This window comes from Leucoraja erinacea, chromosome 9, assembly GCF_028641065.1.
Source record: "Leucoraja erinacea ecotype New England chromosome 9, Leri_hhj_1, whole genome shotgun sequence".
Lineage (NCBI taxonomy): Eukaryota > Metazoa > Chordata > Chondrichthyes > Rajiformes > Rajidae > Leucoraja > Leucoraja erinaceus.
In genome coordinates, this window is record NC_073385.1 from 6,871,439 (window position 1) to 6,882,779 (window position 11,341).

General features: G+C 44.2%; 1 pseudogene; it reads right to left on the minus strand.

Moving 5' to 3' along the window:
• Window positions 1-313: 313 nt before the first annotated feature.
• LOC129700613 (5S ribosomal RNA) lies at window positions 314-432 on the minus strand (annotated as a pseudogene).
• Window positions 433-11,341: the final 10,909 nt, after the last annotated feature.

Genomic DNA, 11,341 nt, shown 5'->3' on the forward strand with positions numbered 1-11,341 from the left:
TGTTTTTACCATAAAGTATGAAGTGAATGGGCTTATCTCATTTTTATTCCATGTAAATGGAAATAATGGCAAAGAGTCTCAGAGACATTGTTTAGTTTAGAGATGCAGCGTGGAAACAGGCCTTTGGCCCACTAAGTCCGCGATGACCAGCTGGTTAACCTACATGTCTTTGGAATGTGGGAGGAAACAGGAGCACTTGGAGAAAACCTATGCAGTCACAGGGAGAACGTGCAAACTCCATACAGACAACAACCATCGTCTGGATCGAGCCCGGGTCTCTGGTGCTGTAAGGCAGCAACTATCATTGCCCCAATGTCTACTGCACATGGTATTCCCGGGCGGTCTCCCATCCAAATACTAACCAAGCCTATGCCTGCTTAGCTTCTGAGATCAGACAAGATTGGGCGTTTTCAGGCTGGCATGGCAATATACATGATGGAGTGATGAGAATGGTTTCCCTGCCCTTCAAGTGTAGGAAGTAACTGCAGATGCTGGTTTACACTGAAGATGGACACAAAATGCTGGTGTAACTCAGCGCAACAGGCAGCATCTCTGGAGAGAATGGTCTCGACCATTCCTTCTCTCCAGAGATACTGCCTGTCCCGCTGAGTTACTCCAGCATTCTGTGTCTAGCTTTTCTGCTCTTCTTACTTTTTTTGGCATGCTTGAATATCATAACACCCACTACAGTGTAAGCTTAGGCTGCGTTCTTAATTTGTAACTGTTTAAGACTCTATTCCAAGAGTTAATATTCATTTATTCACATAACTGTCTATACTCCACATCAGCCAGCAGATTGCTGAGAGTGGAGTTAGCGATCTTTCAACGTATTTCTGTCCCACAAGATTTTGACAATAGCTGACTACTGCCATTGCTGCTGCAGCTCCCTTTCACCTGTTTGTGAACAATGGAAAAGACAGTACAGTTTCTCCACATCTGTGTATTGCTCACCACGTTTGTGCAAGGTATTCATCGCTGACAACTTCCTTCAGCTTCCAGCACGGTGACTGCAGAATCGGCATGAGCAATTTCCTTAATGTCAGTTTTTCTTTTAATTATAGGGTCTGAGCAGAGGGATGATTACAAACATGCTGCCAAAGGTTTCGTTTCGCAGTTTGCACCTGGAGTAAGTACGGTCTTAAAGGTCAGCATTCAGCTGACATAGTATTTACATTTTTAATGCTATATACGGCATTAACAATTTAGTGTGGAGTGTCTTATAATTTGTAATAATAACCTATTTTGTGTTTGCTTTTGTCATGAGTAAAGCACTCACTTTGACTGTCCTTCACTTTATTTAACAGAGCTGGTAATAGCTACAAGATCTAATCTAACATTCAGCAGTTAGGTGCAAACTATCAAATCAAAATGTCATAAAATGTGGATTCTATTACCAGTATAAATATGCTTGGAGCTGCTTTATACTGTAGCAATAGTCGAGAAGAATCAAACTGCCATGTATGAAGACTACATTCATTTGAACAGATTATTAAATTATATCTGTTTTGTTGTACATCAGCCAGTTCATTTTTTTTTTAATGCTAACTTTTTATTAAATTAATGTTTCTTGCAAATGTTAGGCTTTTATAATTTGTTTTTAGATTATTACAATATTATAATTTTATTATATTAAATATTTCAAAATGTTTAGGAAATATTAAAAATTATATTATAATTTTATAATATCATTTTATACATTATAAGTGATTGCATTTGTCTGGTAAAATATGTTACATTCAATAATTACACCTAAGTGTACACCTGCTTTGTTAAATTATTCAAAAACAATGTTAGTAAGTAGATTTGATAGTATTATCAAATGCACTTAAATTTTAAAATTACAATGAATATTAATATAAATTCAGTTAATCTTGCAAGTCCCTTTGAAGATCTTTTTTTGTTGGTGAATCCTCGATGTACATAATATTCCAATGTGACATATAGTATGACATTCTTTTAATGAAGCCCTTATGGACAAGAATTTGATGTGAAATGCACATTGTCAACCAATTGCTTAGTTTATAAAGAAGAGATTGGAGATAAGAATGTTTAAATATCTTATGTACCTGTAACAGAACATTAACATTTTTACTTACTGCAGCTTTATAGGCCCATTAACACAATCATGCACTATAAATATACAATAGTTAATACTAACATAAATTCATCATCAGTAATACAAGGTAACCAGACACCACATTCATCAGTTCATAAGTTGGTTGAGCAGAATTAGGCCATTTGGCCCATCAAGTCAACTCTGCCATTGGCTTATCTATCTTTTCCGCTCAACCAAATTCTCCTGCCTTCTCCCCATAACCCTTACTAATCAAGAGCCTATTAGAAACCTTAAAAATATCCATTGACTTGGTCTCCACAGCCTTCTGTGGCAATGAATTCCACAGATTCACCTCCTCATCTCCTTCCTAAATTCTATTCTGAGACTGTGGCCTCTGGACTTAGACTCTCCCACTAGTGGAAACATCTTCTCCACATCCACGTTCTCCAGAGCTTTCACTATTCAATAAGTTTCCACGTGGTCTCCCTTCATCCTTCCAAACTCTAGCGAGTACAGGCCCAGTGCTGTCAAACGCTCATCATATGTTAACCCAATTATCTCTGGGGCCATTCTCGTGAACTTTCTCTGGACTCTCTCCAATGACAGATACAGAACCCAAAACTGCTCACAATATCTTTCCTCCAATACCATGGGCCCTAAAAATGTAAAAACCAAAGACTGTCGTGCAAACAAAAATAACTCCATATAGATTGTAGAAATATTATTAATTACATTTTCACCTGAGTTTTAGAACTATTTCCTCAGGTACTAGTTTAGTTAAAATGTAAGGTGTATTTATGGCAGACTACTAGGACTAAGCTGAGTCTGAAGAAGGATTCCAACTTGAAACGTCATCTATCCATGTTCTCTAGAGATACTACCAGGCCCGCTAAGTTACTCCAGCACTTTGTGTCTTTTTTTCCCCCATGGGCTAATGTCCTGTTTCCATATATTTCTCCTTGTGACTTCATTCTGGCTCACAAACCTTCTTGCAAAGCCATTTACCCGAGAATCTTAACCATACTGCTTAATTAGAAATGATGAATTCCCATTAAAATTGCATAGAAAATGGTACTAGGCACGTCAAACATAAAGAGGTGTGGTACAAACAGATTTAATTTACTGAAACAAAATGATTATTCAATGTAATTTAGTCAATGCATTAATTTTAGACGTGTTTAGAATAATGTACGGCGGTGCAGGCTTGAAGGGCCGAATGGCCTACTCCTGCACCTATTTTCTATGTTTCTATGTATTGTATTTTATTAGTAGAGATTGGACTGGTTTTACCATTGGCAGCTCAGCAGACAGTGGGAAGATAGATCACCAAAGAGGCAAGACTTGTGACGATCAAATATCCATTGTCCTTTGTCAAGTGGACATTGGTTTAAGGTGAGGGGGGAAGATTTAATAGGAATCCGAGGGGTAACTTTTCCACACAAAGGGTGGCAGGTGTATGGAACGAGCTGCTGGAGGAGGTAGTTGAGGCAGGTACTATCGTGGCATTTAAGAAACATTTGGACAGGTACATGGACAGGACAGGTTTAGAGGGATATCAGCCAAATAGAGGTAAATGGGACATATTGGTCAGTGTGGGCAAGTTGGGCCGAAGGGTCTGATTCCACGCTGTATGGCTCTAAGTGTGATTGTAGTCGGCTGTTAGGCACACCATTTTACTTCGGAGTCACGTGAGTGACTACGTGAAGAAGCCCGCCCCAGGACGCATTGCGGCATTACGTTTCAGCAGGCAAAGCGGCAGGCGGGAGACAGGGCTCCCGCAGAAACGAGAAAAACTAAGTTTAGGTAAGTACTTACCTTTATTTTTACAGCCCCTTTGCGTCTGCTTGTTCCCCGCAGGGCATGCAAGCGGCCCCCTTGGACTCCGGGAGGAGTTTTCCGTTGTCGGGAGGGGAGGAAAGACGCTACCAGGACCGCACTCACCGGCGGACCATGGATGGGAGCTGTGCCGGTGCCGGTAACTCTCCACAGGGGCGACATCAAGAGAGCGCAGGAAGACGGCGCTAGAACTGTGTTGGAGGTTCCCCTCAGTCCTCGCTCGCCCTCGAGTACTGCCCAGGTGAGGCAGGCAGGCGGGCGGGAGGAGGCTTCCGACTTTTGCGGAGCCGGTAAGGGCACCCACTGTGCAGTGCTGGCGTGAGTGCGCTGCAGCCCGAGTGCAGGTGAGCAGCAGCCCGAGTGCAGAGAGAGAGAGAGAGCAAGGACCGCTAATCAGCGGCCCGCTCCCAACGCTGCACCAAGCCCGTCAGCATCAACAGCGGGCTGGGGGAAAAATGCTGCACCTGCCCGCTCGACGAAGGAAACGTCATTGGGCAGCAACCCGACACTGGGACCGAGCCAGCCCGCTAGCGCCTGAGCAGCGGGCTGGATGTGTGTAAAACCGGGCGGTGGAGCCGACATCGGACTGGGACGTCTCTCCACCCAGGAGGGGGAGAGACAGCCGCCTGAGCTGCAGGAGCGGCTCTTGGGCATTGGAAAGGTGAGTTTGCAGTTGTGTTTTATTACAGATTTCAGGAACACAACGCAAAAAACTCGCAAAGAGAAACTGCCCCGCTCCAACTCTACCAGCGGGGCAGCAATCGGCAGCAGCGTTGCTCGCAGAGCGTTTTTCGCTGTCCGTGAGACCGAGCCAAGCCAGTCTCGCCAGAGCCTGCACGGCGGACTGGGAAAGCGGCCAGGAAGCCAAACGGCCGGTCGTCTCCGATTCGTCGGAGGGGGACATGTCTCTACCAAAGCAGAAGAGAGACAGCCGCCTGAGCTGCACTTAGCAGCTCCTGGAGGAGAAGGTCCACCGGGAACAGCAGCGCTCCCGGCGAGACAGGACAGGCACCTCCTCCATAGTGTCGTGTCAGGCACTGCCCTTTGCTACCCTCATACCACGGGTTGGAGCAGGAGGCTAGCATTGGTGACCAGGGCAGGGCTGGTCTGCAAATGGGGCAGGCGGACAAAATCGGGAGTATGCATGAGGTGCAGGATCAGGAACAGCTGTTGGGTGTGGTGGACCGCTTCGTAGCAACCCCACGGGCTGGAGCACCGCCGGAGCCAAAACAATGGCAGCCAGCACAAAACTCTACTAAAAAAGGTGCTCGCCGAGGAGCTGCAAGAATATACAGCACCAGAGAACTGTGAGGCCCTTAAGGGGAATAAGCCTCAAACAGCAAAATCTGCGATTGTGGGGGCCCTTATGCGGGCATAAAAACTCAAGCTACAGCGGATCCGAAGGCTCCTGACGTCAGCTATCACAGTCTATGCTCGTTCTGTGGAGATAACGAGATGAACACATACCACTAGAAAGTGCTGGTATTAAGGTGTACCACACAATTCGAACTAAACAATCTCCGAAGGGAAATATAACACCTGCCCTCAATCTCAAAATTTGCAGGCTTGAGCAAAGCCCCAGCTGCGGAGGCAGACTCACTGCTATTTGGGAGAGATCGGAACAAAAAGCTGAAGGAGATGGAAGAGGCATCAAAAACCTTCGGCATCATGAGGGCAGGCCCCGGGACGAGCAAACCACGACTTCCGATACCCAAGCAGCAGCACCTCACGGCATCCACCAGTCGATGTCTAGAATATGGGACTGGTGAACGCTTGGGACCACACTATCCCCAAAGATCTTTTAGATCAGGGCCCGCCGCGGACCCCCTGGAAAATACGCCTCCCCCCAACATCGCCAGCACGTCCTCAGAACAAAAGCACTCAGAAAACAGAAAACACAAAACCGCCAATAACCATGGAGGTAGGTGGGTCTGGTTCCTACCAGCATATAGAGCGCTTTCTTGGACTATCTTGGCTTTCATATTAATTCAGTCCACGTAACTATAATGTTGCCAAGAGACAACATAGTTGAATTGGCACAAACAAGCAACAAATTAATGGTCAAACTACCAACTACTCGACAAATAACAGAGTAATTGGGAAAAAATGGTACCATTTCTGTCTACATGATTCAGATGTTAGTACCAAAAACAACATATAGGTTGTCATTGAGCATCTCATGAAGTTACCCACTGAAGTAATATCAGAAAGACAGTGGTGGGGTTACCACTTATACTGGGCATTAATTATCTAAAAAATGTTCGGGTGAATTTTATGAGTTTTTAAGCACTTGCATGTATGGGTATAAATAGACTACACTATGGAGGTGGCCTATATTAACCATATGGCAGCATAAAGTCGGTATCATATGACAAGTTGGTCAAAACAATTTGGCAATGGTATATCCATAGAGGTATTTGACTATCAACAACTTACCTGCCCGGTAAGCAAAATACAGTGACAGACACCAGGTCACATAATATTAAGGACAACATCAATTAGATGTTTTCATATAAAGTTTTAACAAAACTATCAAGCTATATGATGCAACAGATATTAATGCATTTCATTGTCTCTGTACTGCACACTGACAATGACAATTAAAATGGAATGTGAATCTGATATCGATTATTTGCATCAACGCTATATCACCAGGTGTTCGGGGATGTCCTATGTATGTCGCGGGGGAAACCAGACCCTGGGGCAGTGGAATCCTCATTAAAAATTTCTCTGGGACAGATAGTTCCAGCAGAAAGCTCGTCAGCTATATATATTAACTTTTCTGACCTATAGGTCATGTTGTCATTCAAGAATGTATTTATAATATTGATAGACAAATGCGTTCACGCTGCATTGGTGAAATTAATTCTATGTATTTTTTCCCTTCTGCCTCACCAATCGAGAACAACGCACAGTACAAAAGGATTCTGCTTCAGGTATTTGACAGTACCTGACGGATTTACGCAGCCATTGTTTCACTTTACGCCATGACATGGCTGTTGAAACTTGGATGGTATTTCCCAGTACCCAGAATTATTAACAATCGGAGCCGGGCACAAGTCAACTGTGCCATGGGAAAAAATAAGCTCCTGAGCTGCAGATTCTGCGCAAGCCTCTGGGACTGGGATTGTTATACTGAACAATCAACACCATGTCAGCATCCTTTTGAACATCCACTGGACTACAACACTTGTCCAGCATCAAGAGAAGTACTGCAAGGATACAGGGAGAACCTACTCATCCGATACAGTTACTACGAACTGGAATTCCTGGAGAACCGTCATCACGATGAAGGATTCGGCTACAGTACTATCAACACAGCTAGAATTGCCCTGCCTGTTGTTTCAAAACAGCTACAGGACAACAGGCCATGGGGTCAGTGGCTGGTGGTAAATTTGAAGGGTATTAAAACTCTAAACCCCTAGACCAGGTACACCCATATATGGGATGTCACAGTGGTTAACCATTCTTCAGGGGATACCCACCAGCCAGATCCCTAAACCTGAACCTTCTATGCACTAAACACATATGTTGAAGGCACATGGAGCAGCACAGAGGGTCCAGTCACTACTCCTATTTACTACTGGACACCATGCTCATAGCTTCAGACCAGATCTCTATCATTGTCCAGGGAATGGTCAAACCAAACCAGGAACACCTTATCCAGTCATAAAACCCGGGCTTACCCGCCAAGAAACACGGTAATGTGCCATGACCCTATTACCTTACATAGACACAACCTAATTATTCGAGGGAGATGAAAAGCCTTGTGGGTTGGTCACAAAAAACCTTGTGGTCGGGTAACAAGCCTTTTTTGAGATGGCTCAAGCAGGTTAAAGCTCCTGGGATAAAACTAACATGTACAAAGTTTTTCATTCCAGGACAAGCTTCCACGTCAACGGCAAAAGAATGGACGTGCCTGTAAACCACATCCTGACTACAGCAGAATAGTGGGGGTAAACGTTCAGAGAAATAAATTATTATAAACTGTTGACAAAACCTGTTTTTATTTGCAGGGAAGATTCCAATCTGCAAATATTTTAAATTAGCCAAGGGGAGCATTTAAATTTCTTCAGTGTTATTGTAAAAATACCATTGTTTTTCTATAAACAGATTCATTGGTTCATTATGATAACACGCTTCCTCCCTCAAAGGCTTCGGCAGCGAGTGATATAAAGCTGTTACACGGTTTGAAATCACAGAAGCTTTGAAATCTTCATGTAGTCACTCACGTGACTCCGAAGTAAAATAGTAAGATTAAACGAGAACTTACCAGTTTGAAGTTTGATCTGTATTTTATGAGGAGTTACGATGAGGGATTACGTGCCCTCCGCCCCCACCCTCATTACATGGATCAAACTGATAAATTGATGTCTCTTTATTCTTTACTATGTTACTTCAAATCTTGTGTCTATCTGTGATTCCACACCGCTGCTTTGAAGTTATGCCGCAATGCGTCCTGGGGCGGGCTTCTTCACGTAATCCCTCATCGTAACTCCTCATAAAATACAGATCAAACTTCAAACTGGTAAGTTCTCGTTTAATCTTACTATTCTAGTGCAGGATGCAGCTTTATTATGGTTTATTACGCATTGTTATGCTTCATTATGCTCAGCTCATTCGTGTTCATGTTCATTTTGTTTGAAATGTCGTTGCTTTCTCCACCTGCATATTAATATAACAATACTCGCAAGGCGCAAGATCTTAGGAAGCCAGGTATAAATAGGAGAGCGCATCAAAAAGACAGATACCCAATTATCCCAACCATTTAAAAAAAGCTAAATGGAATTTACAACTTGTTAAAATCAAATCATTGTGCGGCAAGTAAATGTCCACAATGACACGAGAGAAATTCTAGTTAACAAGATTTCTCAACTCAGTTTATTTACAGAAATTTGTGATAAATAGCTTTGGTATTATGGAAAAATGAAGGTAAATGGTGGCCTTTTGCGTTTTTGCAGAGCTTTCGGAAGAATATTATTCAAAGAAGGAGCCCAAATCAGCCTCCATTTGCTTGCCCTGATATGAAACCTTCAGATACGACACCTACATCTGGTAAACTAAAGTATTATTTTTATGCAAGATACAAGAGATACAAGATACATTTAATTGTCATTTGGACCCCTTGAGGTCCAAACGAAATGCCGTTTCTGCAGCCATACATTACAAACACATAGACCCAAGACACAACATAATTTACATAAACATCCATCACATTGCTGTGATAGAAGGCCAAATAAACTTATCTCTCCACTGCACTCTCCCCCCCCCCATGTCAGAGTCAAAGTCAAAGCCCCCGGCTGGCGATGGCGATTGTCCCGCGGCCATTAAAGCCACGCCGGGTGGTGCGAGGTCGCACACCGGGTCTTGGTGTTAGAGCCCCCGGCGTGCGCTCGCAGAGTCCCGCGGCCATTCCAAGCCGCGCAGGGCAGTGATGTAGGCCCTGCTCCAGGAGCTCTTCAACCCCGCAACTCGGGCGGGGGAAGTCGCTGTTGCGAGAGCCCTGAAAAGCGTTCTCCCTCCAGGGACCCGCGGGCTCCCGGTGCCGCCGTCCACAGACCTGCTGTTGGAGCCTCCGACTCTCCGGTCGGGCCGCAGCAGCGCTCCACCACCGCTCCAGACTCGGCCAGCCCCGCGACGGCGACGGTCAGTTGTAGCATCAGAGTCCCCGGTCTCTTCCTGTTGGAGGCCGCTCCTCGTTGCGGCCCCAACGACAACGGAAACCCGACGAGAAAAGGTTGGGTCTCCCGTGCAGGGAGAGATTTAAAAAGGTTTCCCCCCCCCCCCCCCCCCCCCCCCCCGCCCCCCCCACACACACACCCCCCAACAAAAAATAACAAAAACTACATAAAAACACAGACAGAAAATAATAAAACGCGGACAGACTGCAGAAGCCGCTGCTGACCAGAGTCGCGCCACCCACCGGACTTCCAAGGCAACTTTAAGTAAAAATGCCGATGGCCGTGATGTAACTTATAATTATGCAAGTAATAAACCAGAGTGGGGAAGTTTCTTAATTCAAAGGTAATACGTTAGCCTTGTCACACACAAACTGGTTATGCTGTGCCTTACTTGAATTAGAAACAGGGAGCTGGGGAGTGGGGTGCGGGTGCGCGGAGAAGTTAGTAATCAGAGACGTTTCACTTGGTTATTTCAGAGATTTCAATTTCAGAGATGCAACATGGAAACAGACCCTTCGACCCACCGCAGCCGTGCCGACTATTCACAGTAGTTCCGTCTTATCCCACTTTCTCATCCTCTCCCTACAGATTAGGAGCAATTTATTGAGGCCAATTCACTGACAAACCCACACATCATTGGGTCCTGGGAAGAAACTGGAGCAGCTGGAGTAAACATGAACAGTAAACACAGGGAGAACATGACAAATTCCACACCGACAGCACCCGAGGTCAGGATCGAACCTGCGTCTCTGGCATTGTGAGGCAGCAGCTCAGCCAGCCGCATCACTGTGTTACCCTGGCCCCACAGAGCCGTCCTTCATGAAGGAGTTGTCTTATGTTGTGTTATGATGGAAGATTAAGCTCATTGGCGTCAGTACACCGAAGATTAACAGATAAATGGCATCTCATTGAAACTACAAAACACAGTGACACAGAAGGAACATGGTGTCCTGTAAATGAAACACAAAGTTAATAGGCAAGTATAACAAAAAGTAGGAAGTCAAGCGGCATTTCAGAAGAAGGGTCTAGACCCAAAATTTCACCCATTCCTTATCTGTCCCGCTGAGTAAATCCAGCTTTTTGTGTCTATGTTCATTTTAACCCAGCATCCGCAGTTCCTTCCTACGCATTTGAGCCTTTATTGCTAATGTGTTGGATTATGTTATGAGGAAAGTCTTGCTAAAATTGTGTAGGGCAGTGGTACGACAGCACCTGGCATGGTGTCTTGCCAAATGGCATTATGTCTGTAATGTTAGTGCCTGTGATTAAAGATAAAGGCTGGTAGGCTCAACAGTATTGATAATTATCGACCTATTGCATTAGCCAGTATCTTATCTAAAGTACTGGAGAGAATACTGTTAACAAAGCTAGAAATGTATGTCCTTACTAATGACAATCCGTTTGGGTTCAAAAGAAAGCATGGAACTGACCTGTGTATTTATGCTCTTAAAGAGATTGTGTCCAGGTACTCGAGCCTGAATTCATCTGTATTTTTATGTTTTATTGATGCGTCCAAGGCATTTGATAGAATTAATCATGAACAATTGTTTGTAAGATTGATAAATAGAGGTGCCCCTAAATTCTTAGTGAGAATTTTAGTGTTTTGGTATGCCCATCAAACGTTTCAGGTTAAATGGGACAATGTTGTATCTGGTCCATTCTGTGTTAGTAACGGAGTGCGGCAAAAAGGAATTTTGTCTCCTATTTTAATGTTTATATGGACGAATTGTCAAATCAGTTAAATAGGTTAAAAACCGGCTGTCTTGTG